This window comes from Mus musculus, chromosome 14 (assembly GCF_000001635.26).
Source record: "Mus musculus strain C57BL/6J chromosome 14, GRCm38.p6 C57BL/6J".
NCBI classification, from domain to species: Eukaryota; Metazoa; Chordata; class Mammalia; order Rodentia; family Muridae; genus Mus; species Mus musculus.
The window spans coordinates 35,642,656-35,661,770 of record NC_000080.6 but is presented as its reverse complement, the minus strand read 5'-3'; positions in this window follow the sequence as shown (position 1 = coordinate 35,661,770).

Here is a 19,115-nt window from a genome sequence, read left to right as displayed (position 1 = left end):
AATATTTTTTGTCATTTCAATGTATGTTGTTGCAATATAATATGCTAAGAAAGCAAAATACAATTTCATAAGGATGGGAATGTATGTGATATAGTCTATATAAAGATAAATTTCTGAAATTTCATATAATTGGTAAATATGTATAGACAGTTTACAGAAATAAGGTAGACATATTAGTAAAAGTGGCCACTAAAATCTACATTTAAAAAGCTGAAATGAAAATGGCATGAAATTCACTCAATGAAAGCAAAAAAGGAGACAAATCAATGATAATTAGAGGAAACAGAAAATTAAATGGTTGAGCTAAACCTATTAATAACTATGTTAAATACAATTAGTGTAAGCACAGAATTTAGATGAAAGACTTTCAAAACAGATTTTTAGATGACTCAAATATGTGCTACCTAAAACATGTTTGGTTTAATTATTGCAAAATGGGTGAATTAAAAGCAACAGGCTGGGTTATTATATCCTCTAAAAACATTAACCCAAGAAAACTGGGATGTATATATTATTGTCAGAGAAACAAACCCCAAATCCAGAGTAGAAAAACTTCCTTAAATTAATCAGGATGTGTGTTTGACAGAGAGAGAGAGAGAGAGAGAGAGAGAGAGAGAGAGAGAGAGAGATGGTAGTAGGAAGGAAGAGTTATACTGCATTTTGACTAAACATTGACCAAAAAGATATAACAATTCTATATGCACACATACTAGCAATGGAGTTTTAATATGTAAAAAATAAAAGCATTCAAAACAGTAGTTGCAACTTGCATTATATTGTAATGTAATGGAAGTGGAAGATAATGAGAATATTAAATAAATAAAATAAAACTTGTCACTGGGTATGGCGGCACACATCTTTAATCCTAACACTCACAAGGCAAAGACAGGCAGTTCTCTTCGAGTTCAAGGCCAGCCTGTTATATAATGAGCTCCAGAACATCCAAGACTACACAGAAAGACTGTCTAAACATACATACATACATACATACATACATACATACAACATGAACAAATAAACAAACATAAATAAAATGTCAAAAAAGACTAACTGCAGAGTTCTACCTCTTTCTATTTCTCCAACTTCCATCCCCCACATTTCTGCAGTAGAACATCCCCTCCACCAACCTCATCTCTAGTAGATCCCACAAATCTTCCTTCCCCTCCTTACCTCCCCTTTCCCCACTTGTTGCTTTGTCTCACTCCCCAACTCCAGTAGGCACTTTCTGGGGTTGCGAATCCACAGGTCTCTCTGGTCAGGGAAATGGATAGACTAACGCTAGACCTTTACCTCTACTTCCACCAATCTAATTCCCCAGTCTCATCCGTAGCTCTACAACAGACCACTTTCTCAGGTCCACCACCACTGCACTACATAGATCTACTCTCCTAACCTCTCATGACCCAACTTTAGCAAAGCTGACCTAGGAACTCATAAGTCACTCTGGTCGAGAAGCAGGTAGGCTAACTGCAGGCCTTCACCTCTCCTTCTCCTCCTCCAAATCAAATTCCCTAGTCTCAACCCCAGCTCAAAAATAGAATGCCTCCTACAGCCTCCCTTCCTCACCCACCCCCAATGTCAAGTGGATCCAATAGATCTTCCACTCTTAACCTAGCTCCCTCCATTCCTTGCTTTATTCCAGCTTCTAACATTAGCAGGCAGTCATTGGAAACCCACAGCCCCCCTGCCACAGACACAGGTATGTTAACTACAGATCTTCACCTCTCCTTCTATTCCTTTAAGTCCAATCCATACCTCTGCAGCTGAACAACTGTGGGAGCACCCCCTCCTCCAATTCCCTGCCTCATCTCTAGTGGATCCCAGAGTGCTTCCCCTCTTAATCTACCATTTCCAATTTTTTGCTTTGTCCCAGCTCCCAAATCCAGCAGGTATTTTCTGGGAACACATAAACTACTCTGACCATGGAAGCAAGCAGGGTAACAGCAGATCTTCAACTCTCCTTCTAGTCCTTCAAGTTCAATTCTCCAGTCTTAACCTCCACAGATCTTTAAGAAACCTTCCACTATGGCTTCTCCTCACACACTTCCAGATTCCCAGAGGACTAAGTATATCCTGATAGAAGACCTGCTTTCTTCCCTTTTTGTCAAGCCCCTCTATTACCCCAGCCCTTCCCTATTCTTATTTTTTATTGTTGTTATCTGTTTTTAAAACTTTTCCCAATTTTTATTAGGTATTTTCTTCATTTACATTTCAAATGCTTGCCCAAAAGTCCCCTATACCATCCCCCAACCCTGCTCCCCTACCCAACCACTCCCAATTCTTGGCTCTGGTGTTCCCCTCTACTGGGGCATATAAAGTTTGCAAGACCAAGGGGCCTCTCTTCCCAACGATAGCCAACTAGGCCATCTTCTGCTACATATGCAGCTAGAGACACAAGCTCTGGGGGTACTGGTTATTTTGTACTGTTGTTCCACCTATAGGGTTGCAGACCCCTTCAGCTCCTTGGGTACTCCTCCATTGGGTATCCTGTGTTCCATCCAATAGATGATTGTGAGCATTCACTTCTGTGTTTGCCAGGCACTGGCATAGCCTCACAAGAGATAGCTATATCAGGGTCCTTTCAGCAAAATCTTGCTGGCATATGCAATAGTGTCTGCATTTGGTGGCTGACTATGGGATGGATCCCCGGATATGGCAGTGTCTGGATGGTCCATCCTTTCATCTCAGCTCCAAATTTTTTCTCTGTAATTCCTTCCATGGGTGTTTTGTTCCCAATTCTAAGAAGGGGTGAAGTATCCACACTTTGGTCTTCGTTCTTCTTGAGTTTCATGTGTTTTACAAATTGTATCTTGGGTATTCTAAGTCTCTGGACTAATATCCACTTATCAGTGAGTGCATATCATGTGAGTTCTTTGGGATTGGGTTACCTCATTAAGGATGATACCCTCCAGATCCAACCATATGCCTAGGAATTTCATAAATTCATTCTTTTTAATAGGTGAGTAGTACTCCATTGTGGAAATGTACCACAAGTTCTGTATCCATTCCTCTGTTGAGGGACACATGTGTTCTTTCCAGCTTCTGGCTATTATAAATGAGGCTGCTATGAAAATAGTGGAGCATGTGTCCTTCTTACCAGTTGGAACATCTTCTGGATATATGCCCAGGAGAGGTATTGCGGGATTCTCCGGTAGTACTATGTCCAATTTGCTGAGGAACCACCAGAATGATTTCCAGAGTGGTTGTACAAGCTTGCAATCCCACCAACAATGAAGGAGTGTTCCTCTTTCTCCACATCCTCGCCAGCATCTGCTGTCACATGAATTTTTGATCTTAGTCATTCTCACTGGTGTGAAGTGGAATCTCAGGGTTGTTTTGAGTTGCATTTCCCTCAGGTGCTTTTCAGCCATTCGGTATTCCTCAGCAGAGAATCTTTGTTTAGCTCTGTGCCCCATTTTTTAATGGTGTTATTTGATTTTCTGGAGCACATCTTCTTGAGTTCATTATATATATTGGATATTAGTCCCCTATCTGATTTAGGATTGGTAAAGATCCTTTCCCAATCTGTTGGTGGCCTTTTTGTCTTATTGACGGTATCTTTTGCCTTACAGAAACTTTGCAATTTTATGAGGTCCCATTTGTCAATTCTTGATCTTACAGCACAAGCCATTGCTGTTATATTCAGGAATTTTTCCCCTGTGCCCATATCTTTGAGGCTTTTCCCCACTTGATCCTCTATAAGTGTCAGTGTCTCTGGTTTTATTTGAAGTTCCTATATCCACTTAGACTTGACCTTAGTACAAGGAGATAAGAATGGATCAATTTGCATTCTTCTACATGATAACTGCCAGTTGAGCCAGCAACATTTGTTGAAAATGCTGTCTTTTTTCCAATGGATGGTTTTAGCTCCCTTGTTAAAGATTAAGTGATCATAGGTGTGTGGGTTCATTTCTGGGTCTTCAATTCTATTCCATTTGTCTACCAGTCTGTCACTAAACCAGTACCATGCAGTTTTTATCACAATTACTCTGTAGTACAGCTTTAGGTCAAACAATGATTCCACCAGAGGTTCTTTTATCATTGAGAAGAGTTTTTGCTATCCTAGGTTTTTTGTTATTCCAGATGAATTTGCAAATTGCCCTTTCTAATTCATTGAAGATTTGAGTTGGAATTTTGATGGAGATTGCAGTAAATCTGTAGATTGCTTTTGGCAAGATAGCCATTTTCACTATAATGACCCTGCCAACCCATGAGCATGGGAGATCTTTCCATCTTCTGAGATCTTCTTTGATTTCTTTCTTCAGAGACTTGAAGTTCTTATCATACAGATCTTTCACTTCCTTAGTTAGAGTCACACAAAGGTATTTTATATTATTCGTGACTATTGAGAAGGGTGTTGATTCCCTAATTTCTTTCTCATCCTATTTATCCTTTGTGTAGAGAAAGGCCACTGATTTGTTTGAGTTAATTTTATATCCAGCTACTTCACTGAAGTTGTTTATTAGGTTTAGGAGTTCTCTGGTGGAATTTTTAGGGTCACTTATGTATACTATCATTCATCTGCAAATGGTGATATTTTGACTTCTTCCTTTCCAATTTGTATCCCCTTGATCTCCTTTTGTTGTCTAAATGCTCTGGGCTAGGACTTCAAGTACAATGGTGAATATGTAGGGAGAAAGTGGGCAGCCTTGTCTAGTCCCTGATTTTAGTGGGATTGTTTCCAGCTTCTCTCCATTTAGTTTGATGTTGCCTACTGGTTTACTATAGATTGCTTTTATTATGTTTATGTATGGGCATTGAATTCCTGATCTTTCCAAGACTTTTATTATGAACGGGTGTTGGATTTTGTCAAATGCTTTCTCAGCATCTAAGGAGATGATCATGTGGCTTTTATCTTTGAGTTTGTTTATATAGTGGATTAAGTTGATGGATTTCTGTATATTAAACCATTCCTGCATCCCTGGAATGAAGCCTACTTGATCATGATGTATGATTGTTTTGATGTGCTCTTGGATTCAGGTTAGCGAGAACTTTATTGAGTATTTTTGCATTAATATTCATAAGGGAAATTGGTCTGAAGTTCTCTATCTTTGTTGGGTCTTTATGTGGTTTAGGTATCAGAGTAATTGTGGCTTCATAGAATGAATTGGGTAGAGTATCTTCTGTTTCTATTTTGTGGAATAGTTAGAGAAGGACTGGAATTAGGTCTTCTTTGAAGGTCTGATAGAACTCTGCACTAAGCCCATCTGGTCCTGGGCTTTTTTTTTTTTTTTTTTTTTTTTTTTTGGTTGGGAGACTATTAATGACTGCTTCTATTTCTTTAGGGGGTATAGGACTGTTTAGGTCATTAGTCTGATCCTGATTTAACTTTGGTACCTGGTATCGATCTAGAAATTTGTCCATTTTATCCAGGTTTTCCAGTTTTGTTGAGTATAGCCTTTTGTAGAAGGATCTGATGGTGTTTTGGATTTCCTCAGGATCTGTTGTTATGTCTCCCTTTTCATGTCCTATTTTGTTAATTACGATATTGTCCCTGTGCCCTCTAGTTATTCTGGCTAAGGGTTTATCTATCTTGTTGATTTTCTCAAAGAACCAGCTTCTGGTTTGGTTGATTCTTTGAATAGTTCTTTTTGTTTCCAGTTGGTTGATTTCGCCCCTGAGTTTGATTGTTTTCTGCCGTCTACTCCTCTTGGGTGAATTTGCTTCCTTTTGGTCTAGAGCTTTTAGGTGTGCTGTTAAGGTGCTAGTGTATGCTCTCTCTAGTTTCTTTTTGGAGGCACTCAGAGCTATGAGTTTTCCTCTTAGAAATGCTTTCATTGTGTCCCATAAGTTTGGGTGTGTTGTGTATGTTGTGACTTAATTTTCATTAAACTCTAAAAAGTCTTTAATTTATTTCTTTATTTCTTCCTTGACCAAGGTGTCATTGAGGACAGTGTTGTTCAGCTTCAACGTGAATGTTGGCTTTGATTTATGTTGTTATTGAAGATCAGCTTTAGTCTGTGGTGATCTGATAGGATGCATGGGACAATTTCAATATTTTTGTATCTTTTGAGGTCTGTTTTGTTTGTCAGTTTTGGAGGAGGTACAATGAGGTGCTGAGTAGAAGGTATATCCTTTAGTTTTAGGATAAAATATTCTGTAGATATCTGTTAAATTCAGTTGTTTCATAATTTATGATAGTTTCCATGTGTCTCTGTTTTGTTTCTGTTTCCAGGATCTGTCCATTGATGAGAGTGTGGTGTTGAAGTCTCCCACTCTTATTGTGTGAGGTGCAATGTGTGATTTGAGCTTTACTAAAGTTTCCTTAATGAACATGGCTGCCCTTGCATTTGGAGCATAGATATTCAAAATTGAGAGTTCATCTTGGAAGATTTTACCTTTGATGAGTATGAAGAGGTCCTCTTTGTCTTTTTTTATAACTTTGAGTTGGAAGTCGATTTTATTCAATATTAGAATGGCTACTCCAGCTTGTTCCTTTGGACCATTGGCTTGGAAAATTGTTTTGCAGCCTTTCACTCTAAGTACTCTGAGTAACTATGGCTTCATAGTATGAATTAGGTAGTGTTCCTTCTGGTTTTATTTTGTAGAATAGTTTGAGGAGTATTGGTATTAGGTCTTGGAAGGTCTGGTAGAATTCTGCTAAAACCATATGACCCTGGGCTTTTTGTAGTTGGGAGACTTTTAATGACTGCTTCTATTTCCTTAGGGGTTATAGGACAGTTTAAATAGTTTACATGATCTTGATTTAACTTTGTTACATGATAATGGTCTAGAAAAACATCCATTTCATCTAGCCTTTCCAGTTTTGTTGAGTATAGGCTTTTGTAGTAAGATCTGATTTTTTTAAAAAATTTCCTCAGTTTCTGTTGTTATATTTCCCTTTTCATTTCTGATTTTGTTAATCTAGATACTGCCTCTGTGCTCTTTAGTTAGTTTGGCTAAGGGTTCATCTATCTTATTGATTTTCTTGAAGAACCAGCTCTTGGCTCTGTTGATACTTTGTATACTACTCAGCTATTAAAATTGAGGACATCATGAATTTTGTAGGCAAACATATAGAACTAGAAAATATTATCCTGAGTAAGGTATCTCAGACCCAAAAGGACATACATGGTATGTAAACAATGACAAGTGGATATGAGCCAAAAAGGTCTAAATACCAATGATTTAACTCACAGACCATATGAAGCTTAACAAGAAAGAAGGCCCAAGTATGAGTGCTTCAATCCCACTTAGAAGGGGGAACAAAACAATCACAGGAGGCAGAGGGAGGGAGAGACCTGGGTAGAAGAGGGAAAGCAGAGGGAAGAGGGGAAACAGTATCAAGTATTGGGATAGACAGGAGAGAAGCTCAGATGGCCAGAGAAATAAAAAGAAAAATGCAGCAGTGTGGGGTGGGAGGTGGGGGGAAACCTCTAGAAAGTCCCAGACACCAGGGATGCGAGTAGCTCCCAGGACCCAAGGAAGATAACATTAGCTGAAATGCCCAACAGTGTGGCAATCGAACCTAAAGAGACCACCTCCAGTAGATGGACATGGTCTACATTTGGAGCATGGGCCCACCAAGCCATCCTCAACATTGTTGATTCAGAATTATCCCTGTCTAAAGAAAATGCAGGGAAAAACTGGAACAGAGACTGAAGGAAAGGCTATCCAGTTACTGGCCCCACTTGGGATCCATCCCATACACAGGGATCTAAACCCTGACACTATTACTGATACCATGTTGTGCTTGCAGACAGGAGCCTTGCATGGCAGTCTTCTGAGAGGCTCTACAAGCAGATGACTGAGACTGATGCAGACACTTACAGCCAACTATTAGACTGAGCTCAGGGACCCCTATGGAGCAATTAGGGTAAGGACACAAGGAACAGAAAGAGATTGCAGTTCCATAGGAAGAACAATAGTATCAACTACCTGGACCCCTCAGAACTCCTAGAGACTAAGCTCCCAAAGAGCATACGTAGGCTAGTACTTGGTACCTGCTATATACGTAGCAAAGATTTGCTTTGTCTATCGCATTGGGAAAGAATCTGCTCAATCCTGTAGAAACATGATGCCCCAGGAAAGGGGGATACTAGTAGGGTGAAGTGGGAGTGGCTGGCTAGATAGGTGGATGGATGGATGGGTGGAAAAGCACCCTCTCAGAAGCAAAGGGGAGGGTGGATGGGATGAAGAGGTCATGAAGGGGAGACCAGGAAGGGGGAAAATATTTGGAATGCAAATAAACAAAATTAATAATAATAATATCCACCATATAAACAAACTGAAAGATAAAAAAACACATGTTCATCTTATTAAATGCTTAAAAGAAGACCTTTGGGGGGAGAGGTAGAGGGAGAGAGAGAGAGAGAGAGAGAGAGAGAGAGAGAGAGAACAGCTAAAGCAATGCTGAACAATATAAGAACCTCTGGAAATATCACCATTCCCTATTTCAAGTTGTACTACAAAGCTAAAGTAATAAAAACAGCATGGTATTGGCACAAAAACAGATAGAGTAATTAGTGAAATAAAATTTAAGACTGAGATATAAATCCACATATCTTGAATTTTGATAAAGAGGCCAGAACAACGCACTCTAAAAAAAAAAGAAGAAGAAGAAAATAAAAAAAAAAAAAAATCAACATCTTCACCAAATTGTGCTAGTCAAATTGGATGGTAGCATGGTGAAGAATCCAAGTAGATTCATAGTTTCCACTTTGCACAAAACTCAACTCCAAATGGATCAAAGACCTCAACATAAAACCAGATACAGTGACACATCCTCCCCCCCCACACACACACACACCAAGAGAACAGAATGTGGGGAATAACCTTGAAGCACAGGGTAATGACTTTCTGAACAGAATACCTTTAGCACAGGCACTAAGGTTAACAATTAATAAATGGGACCTTATGAAAATGAGAAGTTTCTTCATAACAAAGAACATTATCATTCAGAAAAAGTGGCAACCTACAGAATGGAAAAAGATTTTTAGTAACTACAAATCCAATAGAGGCTTGGTGCCCAAAGTATATAAAGAACTTAAGAAACTCTACAGGAAAAAAATGAATCCTATTTAAAAATAGGGTCCTTCCTGGGAGTGGTGGTGTATGCCTTTAATCCCAGCACTTGGGAAGCAGAAACAGGCAGATTTCTGAGTTCGAGGCCAGCCTGCTCTACAGAGTGAGTTCCAGGACAGCCAGGGCTACACAGAGAAACCCTGTCTCAAAAAAAGAAAAAAGAAAAAGAAAAAAAAAGAAAGAAAGAAAGAAAGAAGGAAAGGAAGGAAGGAAGGAAGGAAGGAAGGAAGGAAGAAAGAAAGAAAGAAAGAAAGAAAGAAAGAAAGAAAGAAAGAAAGAAAGAAAGAAAGAAAGAAAGGAAGGAAGGAAGGAAGGAAGGAAGAAAGAAAGAAAGAGAGAGAGAAAGAAAGAGGGGGGTCCAGATTTGTTAAATCTTCAGTATCAGAATTAGCTTGCATCTTTTTTGTTTGTTTGTTGTTTCGTTTTTGTTTTTTGTTTTCCAAGACAGGGTTTCTCTGTGTAGCCCTAGCTGTCCTCTGTAGACCAGGCTGGCCTCGAACTCAAAAATCTGCCTGCCTCTGCCTCCCAAGTGCTAGGAATTAAAGGCATGTGCCACCATGCCTGGCCCAGGTTGCATCTTTTTGCATTGTTGGGTCTCATGGGAACACCCAAACAGCCTAGGCTGTTTCCAAGACTATCAGTGCTCCTCACAAACTAACAAGACCCTATTGCTTAGGGCAACACTCATATAGCTCAATGAGCATGGAAAAGTAGAGCTGCTGTTTACATAGAATCTTCACCCCTTCATTCTATCATCTTTGGTACAGGAAGATATTCTTCATGCTACCAAATGAGAAATGTAAAGACCAAACCAACCACAAAACCTTAATATAAAATAGTGTACTACCTGAAACATATGTTGGTCAATGGTGGTACAAAGCTTGGGGGATTAACTGATATCCTGATTTGATTCAAGGCCTACTCCACCTGGCGGAGTCCTACCTGGACACAGGGAAACTAATAATCTGAGACTAAATATACAAGGGACTTAGTGTAAAGCCAAATAATACTGGTATAAACAAACAAGTAAATGGTACAGATTCATAATGATATATATTCTCCTATATTTCTAGACTAGTGCCTTGTTCATCCATCTTTAAAGAAGCTTCCTCTTGCAGTGCATGGGAACAAATATAGAGACCCACATATATGGACATTTCACAGAGAATGTGAACCTTGGAACACTCAGCTCTAAGTAGGATGTTTTTATCAGATCCCTCCCCTCAGAGCTCAGGGAATACTGGGGAGGAGGAGGCAGAAAGAGTACAAGAGCCAGAGGGGATACAGAAAACAAGGCCCTCTAAATCAACATAAGCAAAGCTCATATGAACTCACAGAGACTGAGGCAGCATGCACTAGGTCCTCTATAGTTATGTTATGTCTTCCAGTTCAACATTTCTATGGGATTCTTGAGTGAATGAATAAATGAATTAATGAAATCCTAGCCACTAGGTTGAAGCTTAACAACTGACTATCATTTATACCTGCAGAAGGAAAATTTGTTTTCTCCAATGGAGTAACACTGGGTAAATCAACCACTCCAAGTAGGCTCATAATCAGACATAGTGGACCAACACACAAGAGACTCCAGAGACTTTTGTCTGCTTTTACTTGGTTATACTTTGGTGTAGTCTTTTGCATTTATGAGTGAATGGTGTTTTACTTTTGTTTCGTGGTTGTGAATTTCTGTTGCTGTATTAGGTTTTTGTTTGTTTTTGAGAAACAATTTAATGTTTGGTGAGTGTGGAAGTGGAGAAGATTGTGGAAGGACTTGGGGAAGAGGAGGAACATGATCAAACTATATCTAAAATTAAAAATTATTTTAGAATAAACAAATAAATTCCTTTTTACTGAGTATATATTATAAGGTCTGGAATGCTACACTCATCACTGTTAGAATAGTCCCTCTTTTTCAGTTCATACTCACTGAGACAGTCCATATTCTGAGACATAAAATAAAATTAGAAAATTTTAAGGTATTTAAATTTCCCAGGAACAATCAATACAGAGATCAGTACTGATCAATACTTGACCGGCAAACTGGAGGCCCTGAGTTCAATCCCCAGAGCCTACATGAAGAAAGCAGCAGTGCTGGCATGCACCTATAGTTCCAGTTTTGGAGAGACAGAAACATGCAGGTCCTGGAACACCACCTGAGGATTGCCACGTGAACTATTCATCTGGCCTCACCCACCAAGTATACACACATATGCATGTACTTAGACATGGCAAGAGGGAGAGAGAAAAAGAGAGGAGGAGGGGGAGAGAGGAGAGGGAAAAGGAGAAGGGAGGGAGAGAGGGAGAGAGAGGGGAAGAAGGAAAGGGGGATTAAGCTATAGAATCTTTCAGTATGTAACAAACGAAAGAAACATATTGAAAAATGTGGAATTTTTTTTTTGATTTTTTTTTTAGACAGTTTTTCATCTAGCTCAGAGTGCTGCAGACCCTCTGGATCCCTTTGTCTGCGTGGAACAGGTCTCTGGGGCAGGTGGGAAAAGCGTAGGAGAGAATGACAGACAGATGCACACAGGAGAGGTTGTGTAGAATCTGAATGTAATTTGTCAAATCAAGCATCAAACTTTTTATACAGAAGAAAATAGGGAAGTTGGGTGACACACCAGCAAGGTACAAAGAGGTTACTGGATTCTTACACAAAACAGAGGAATACAAACACAGAAGGTCTGACAGGAACCACCTGGGATAGAATTCATTGTTAACAACTGGGATCAAAAAGAGCCCACCTAAGGTCCACTTAATCTTAGAAGCCAGGGTCAAGGGCTTTATGCCCTTGCCATAGTTCCTATTTTAGTCTATTGTATAGTCCACCTCCCCCCTAGGCCATTGTAAATATGTGTGTATGGGTGTAACTCAGCTATCTATAGTTCTAAGTATCTAGTCTGGTTCCTCCTTAGGTCTCAAATTTCCTCCTTCCTAGAGGATGGTAAATTCCTGTGTAGGGCAGTGACTTAGCTTTTATTCAAAGTGATAGTGTAATACCAGAGGCAATTCTGAATGTCACTGAATAGGCAACATTCTTACTGAATTCCAAGCCCATGGTCTGCTCAAGGACTTTCTAGGACGGTGAAGGCTTAGCTATGTCAGAATTCAATCTTAAAAGGCACTTATAGTAAGATAATACTAAAAGAGAGCACGTGGATCCATACACCAGACTAACGCGGGAATAGAATGAGTATATGGGTTAAAGAGAACGCCAGACTCCAGGAGGTGAGTTTCCATGAAACTCTCTGCCTCATGAGTGGCTTCCAGGCCTCTCGGCCTGTCAAGCTGACTCGACCTGAGTGCGTGGCATCAGAGTAGCATCAAACTCACTATATACCCAAGGATGACATTCAACTTCTCAACCCCTTGCCTCCATCTTTTGGGTGCTAGGATCATAGGTACATGCAAAATTATGCCAAGTCTGTGTGATGTTGGGAATCAAATCCAGGAATAAATACATGCTAGTCAGGTACTCTATCAATGAATCATATTCCAAGCATTTTAGGTGTTAATAAAACTCAACTAAAAATCAGTTATAGAAAGTCTACTGGAAAGCATCCAAACATTCATCCAACACCAAACTTCTAAATAATTCACAAGTCAAAAAGCAATCCCCCAGTAATTACACAGTGCATCAGAACTGGAAGAAAATGCAAACAAAAGATATAAACAGTTTCATGATCTGACTGCCCCTAAATGAAATTCAGTCTTACAAACAACTTATATCAAGAGGAAGGAAAATCACAACTCATAGTCTTGCTTTTAACTTGAAAAAACAAAAATGAATTCAAAATAAGGAAGGGAATAATAAAGATAGGCATAATTTAAAATGAAGAAGGAGACTGGAGTGATGGTGCAGCAGTTAAGAGCACTCTCTGCTCTTTCTGAGGTCCTGAGTTCAATTCCCAACAACCACATGGTGGCTCACAACCAACTATACTGGGAACTAATGCCCTCTTCTGCCATTCAGGTGTATGTGTAGATATAGCACTTATATATGTAAAATAAATGTGTCTTTTAAAAAAACAGAAAATAAAAAAAACAATGAGAACAATATGTAATTATTTGGAAAAGTTTATACATTTTTATAAACACTGATAAAGGTAAAAGGAAATAAGTTAACTGAAAGAGGTTCTCTCAATAAAGGGTCTGTGTACAAAACTACAACAATAAGCAAATAGAACTTTATTCAACTCTATGGACTATATTCAAATTGTAAGTTACTCTTTTCCAAACTATAAACAACAATCCTGCACGACAGAGAAGATAAGTTAGATGTCCACTAAAATATTACATTAAAAAATGATGTGGAATATAAGCTTCTAAAATGTGATAAAAATTCTGACATTTTCATAGACATATTATACCAAATATTTTTAAATTAGCATCATTTATAACAAAATTCTTTCCTTTAATAAAAATAAATATTTTCAAATTTATTTCATGAAACTACATCCCTCTACTCTAAATCTAATAAAAAAGGAGTACAAATTATAACCCTTTACTAAATGTGCAAAATCAATAGCATATCAGCAAATCACATAAAGCAATATGATAGTAACCACATTTGAATATATTATGATCTTATAGAATTCACCCAGATGAAGAAAGCTGATTCCAGGCTTTAAATATTTCAATGTTACAACTATATTGAGTCCAACTAAGAAAAAAAATATTATTAAAACAATTGATGATAGAGAAGAATTTAGTCAAATTCAACTTTATGAATGACTGGAAAAACCTTCTCTTCAGTATTTATTAGCCATTTGTGTTTCTTTCTTTAAAGACTTTTGACTGATCCAGCCAAACCAAAATACTTTGTATAACTAAATCTAAACCTTCAACCCATATGTTGAAAACATCCAAAGATGATGAAAAATATAAAAGGTCTAAAATAGGAAGGTCTATATGTTCATGTTTTTAAAGATTCTTTATAGTAAATATATTAATGTGTCCAACAACATCCTCTGTAATGAATACAACATTGACTAAGGATTTAGCAAGACTTTTTAGATATAGAGAAGCTGACTAAATTGTCTGAGCTACAACAGTTTTGAAAGAGAAGAATAAATTCTGAGATTCCCATTGTCCAATTTCAAGCATTCCTATAGGTCCATATTAACTAAGATAGTGTTATACAAGGGAAGAAATAAACATAAATCAATTGTTCAGAATAGGGTGTCCAGCTACAGACTCACAAAGGAAGTGTCAATTGGTCTTTGACAAAGCTACATGAGTAACTCCTTGGAAGAATTAGACCTGCCAATACGAGGTAATAGAACACTGAGACATACAGGCAAACATCTTTAAGATGTCACATCTTAAAAATTAACTCAAAACTAATTGTACATATAAATCCAAGATAAAATCACTGAAATTTTAAAACAAAATATTCATGACCTAGAACAATGGAGAGAATTTGATTTTGTAGTCATGACAACAAAATCCTGAGATATAAAGGAATCAAATGACAACTTGAACTTTGTCATATTTTACAAGTTTAGACTCGCAAAAGACTGAAGGATGAACAACTATAGGTTGGCAGGAAATAGTCACAAAACACATCCTCAACAAAGGGTTTCAACCTGTAATGAATAACCTCAATACCCCAAATAACATATCTTCTTTTCTTTCCAACATGGAAAATTGTGTTGTCAGCTAATTAATCAAAGAAGATATATGAACGGCACATAACTAAATTTAAATGTACTCAATATTATCAGATACTAAAAGCATAAGGAAATACCTCTGCCATCTATTGTATGTCCAAATCACAAGCTATTGACAGTATTTAGTCCTGGTGACATCTGGAGTTATCTTTTGTATACTGCTAATGGAAAAATTAGTGACACAGACAATGGGGGGAATCATTGACTGGTTTCGTCTAAAGTAAATGTATATTTACCTTGAAGTCCAATGTCTCACTCCTGTTATTGTTCCTAGAAGAATGTATACTTAGAGTTGCACAGAAAATCTATACAAGAATTTGTACAGCAGGTTAGTCCTTATATGCTCCAACTTAGAAGTAACCTGGAGTGGAAACATAAGGATTCTTTGGAAAGTCAATTGATGGTGTTTTCTTGGGACAAACACATGTAGGGGTGTTTTCCTAAAGTGGACACAGGTGAAAGACTAAGGCAGATTTGTAAAAGAATGTTTCACTAAAACAGACAGAGGAGAAAGGATGTTCTGCTAAAGCAAGCACTTTGAAAGCACCTGTGATTAAAGATTCTTCGCTAAGGACACACATGTATTGGTCTGCCTTACATTGCTTAATTGAGCTCCATTAGTCGGAACTCCATAGGCAGAAAAGCACCAAAAACCTTCTGGTGGTGTACTGCAGTGTCTTGCTGCTTCTTTGAACTTGGGCTGATTGGCAGAGTGATGTCAGCTGAGATAAATGCACATACTGAGGCAAGACACGTGGAGGACATGTGATGTTTGAAGGAATATAAATAGAACTTGATGGACAGCAACAGAGGCTGAGCTAGGCTTGTTGGAAGAGTTAGTTGTGCAACACTTGTAGGTCTCAAATCTTCCCTGATCTTTGCTTCACTAAGAGAGGCACAGCAGAGAACTTCCCCTGGAGTTCCTGTTGGCCCTGGTCTCTCCTGTTGACTCATGCCTAGGCTGAGGCCTGGCTGTCTCTGCTAGATAGTGCCACCGATGCTGATTCATATTTGCTACCCCAACCCTACCAAACTGGACTGCTGGTTTGTCTGTGAAGTGTTTGGGAGTGCCAATTTCCAGACAGCACAGAAAGGAATTGCTCCAAAGAACCTTTATCATTTTCCCTGTATTCTATCTTTCCCACTACCTCTGGTGGGTAGTGGGCTAAAGAGAGGTTAAAGTGTTTGAGAACCATCATTAAAATCAGACTCTGAAAAAAATTAAAGTTACAGAAACCCAAGTTTGTTCAGTTAAGGACTGCATAAGACTAAGGTGGCCTACTCATAACGTGTCCTCAGCTACAAATAAGGACAATAACTGATACATAAGACCCAAGATGAATCGCAAGGGCGTTATGAAGACCATTATGCCTCGTGCATAGTGAGTGGTAAAAGCTAATAGTGAAAGGCTGGAAATTTTATTATTTTACTTATATGCTGCTCCAAAAATGCAAAACTATTGTGATGAAGACCAGATCTAATTGATGACTTCCAAAAACTATGTGTGTGGGAGGTGTAAGCATATAGAGATAGTATGAGGGAATTATGGGAAGTGGTAGGCCAGGCTGTATGCTGATCATGTTGGACAAAAAAGGTATGGGTCCATTAAAATTCATAAAAATCAATAGTAAAGACAATGTTGTATCAACAAAAATATATAGTCCAGAAATAATTTGTGCAAGCACAGTCTGCTGATCTTTGATTAAGGAACAATAGGAATTCAGTAAATAATGTTGCACAATCTGATATTCACATCCCCTTAAGTGAGTCCAAACCCAGAAGTTACATTTGTCTCAAACATTAACTAAAAGGAGAACACAGACCCAAGTGGAAATGTAAAACTATGAAATTTCTCAAAGGTCACATAGGATAAAATCTACATGGCCTTAAGTTTAGCTGTGCTTTCTTTTGAGGGGTTGGGTAACAACACAAAAGCACAATCAATGGAAGAAAAACAACACTGAGATAGACTTTATTAAAATTAAACCTTCAGTTTTAAGAGATGACTTAACAGATGCCAGCACTGTATTGTTCCTCCACAAGACCAGAGACCCTACCTCAGTACCCTCATCAGGAGGCCTCAACAATGACCTTGATTCCAGTTACAGGAGATCTGATGCTCTTCTCTGGCTTCTACAGGCATTGCACTAAGATACGCTTAGTACACATAGGCACACTCATACATACATACATGCATATACCTCCTCCTCCTCCTCCTCCTCCTCCTCCTCCTCCTCCTCCTCCTCCTCCTCCTCCTCACTACTGGTAGTACTGGTATTAGAAAGAATAGTTATAGTACCTTTATTTGGTTTTTAAGACAGGATTCTTCTGTGTATCCCTGTCCTAGACCTCCCTTTGTAGACCAGACTGGCCTTGAACTCAGGGATTTACCCTGCCTCTGTGTTCTGAACACTGGGATTAAAACCATGCACTGCCACACCCAGTTTAAAAATTAATTTAAAAATTTTACTTAAAAATATTCAAACTTCAGCACAATAAAAACATAATTAAAATAATTTTAAATGCCAAAGCCTGGTATAAAATAATTACCTAATAGATATCTAATGGCTGGTTTCCAAAATACACAAAGAAAAAATAAAAAATAAAAAGCAAATAATTAAATTGGCAAAATATTTGAACAGCTAATTCCTCAAGGAAGATACACAGATGGCAACTGAACATATGAAATAAATACTCAACACCATATGTTATCAAATACCACTAAAAATCTAAGATTCTGACAACCTTTGGTGTTGGTGAGACATGAAGCAGCTATAACTCTCATTCATGAACAAGAGTGAAAATGATGCACACACTTTGAAAGGCAGCTGGGAAAATTTTTAAGTTCTTTCTTTCTCTCTCTGTCTACCATGTGCGTGTGAGAGTGCATGTGTGTGCATGTGTTTATGAGTGTGAGTGTATGCGAGTGTGTATGTATGTGTGTGTGAGTGTGAGAATGTGTGTGAAAGAGTGTGTATGTGAATGTGTATGAGTGTGTGTATGTGTGTGTGAATGTGTATGTGTGCATGTGTATGCATGTATGTGAGCATGTGTATGTGTGTGTGAGAGGGTGAGAATATGTATGTGTGAGAGTGTATGTGTATGTGTGTGTTTGTATGTATGTGTGCATTTGTGTGTGTGAATGTATGTGTGTGAATATGTATGTGTGCATGTGTGTGTATGTATGTGAGTGTGTGTATGTGTGTGTGAGTGTGAGAATATGTGTGTGAAAGAGTGTGTATGTGTGTGTGTGTGAATGTGTATATGTGAATGTGTGTGTGTTTGTGTGTATGTGTACATTTGTGTGTGTGTGTGTGAATGTGTGTGTGTGTGTGAGTATGTGTGTGTGTGTGTGTGTGTGTGTGTGTGTGTGAGTATGTGTGTGTGTGTGTGTGTGTGTGTATAGACTGAGGACAACTTTAGCTATCAGTGGCTGCCTTCCTCCTTGTTCCACACAGAATCTCATTTGTTTGGTTTTCTACTTCCTATGCCAGACTAGCTGACCTGTAAGATTGAATAAGTTCTTCCTTCTCTGCTTCTAGTCTCCCCAGAGAAGTGGAGGATTACAGGTATATGCTAGCATGCCCTACTCTATGTGTGTTCTGAGGATTTAGCTTCAAAACTTGCTTACATAGCATCACAGTTTGAATGAGAATGGTTCCCATAGGCTCATATATTTGAATGCTTGGTCTGAAGTTGGTGGAACTAACTGGAAAGGATTAGGAGTTGTAACCTTTTTGGTCTATCACTGAGGGTGAACTTTGAGGTTTTAGAAGCCTACCCTGTTCCCTGTTAGTACTTTCTCTCTCTTGCCTCAGGCACATACAGAAGATATAGTCCTCAGATACTGCTCTAGGACCAGGCCTGCCTGACTGCCTGCAGACATCCTCCTGGCTACAATGGTCATGGACTCTAACCATTGTAGACTCTAATTCTTAAGTTTTTAACCCTGTAGAACTCCAAGACCCTAAATTAATTTCTTTCTTTTATACACTACCTTGATCGTGAGGTTTTTGTCATGACAATAGAAAAGTAATTAAGACACACACAGGAAGCATGTTAACCATAGAGCAATCTCATCAGCCCTAGTCTGACAAGCTTTTCACAAACTTAACATAGTCTTTCCATGTAAACCAGGAATCAGCAATGAAGTAAAAGCTAATGTCTCACTAAATATCTGCAGAGGACTGTTTACAGCCTAATTCCTAATCACCAGATCCTGAAAACAGCAAAGCTGTCCTTCAACAATGCATAAATAAAATGGTATATCTATAAAATGGAGACATTGTTCACACTCTAAAAAGTGACTGAGCTAGCTGCAAGAGAGAGAGAGAGAGAGAGAGAGAGAGAGAGAGAGAGAGAGAGAGAGAGAGAGAGATATGGAGGAACTATAGAATACACTGCTTTAGTAAAGATGTCCAT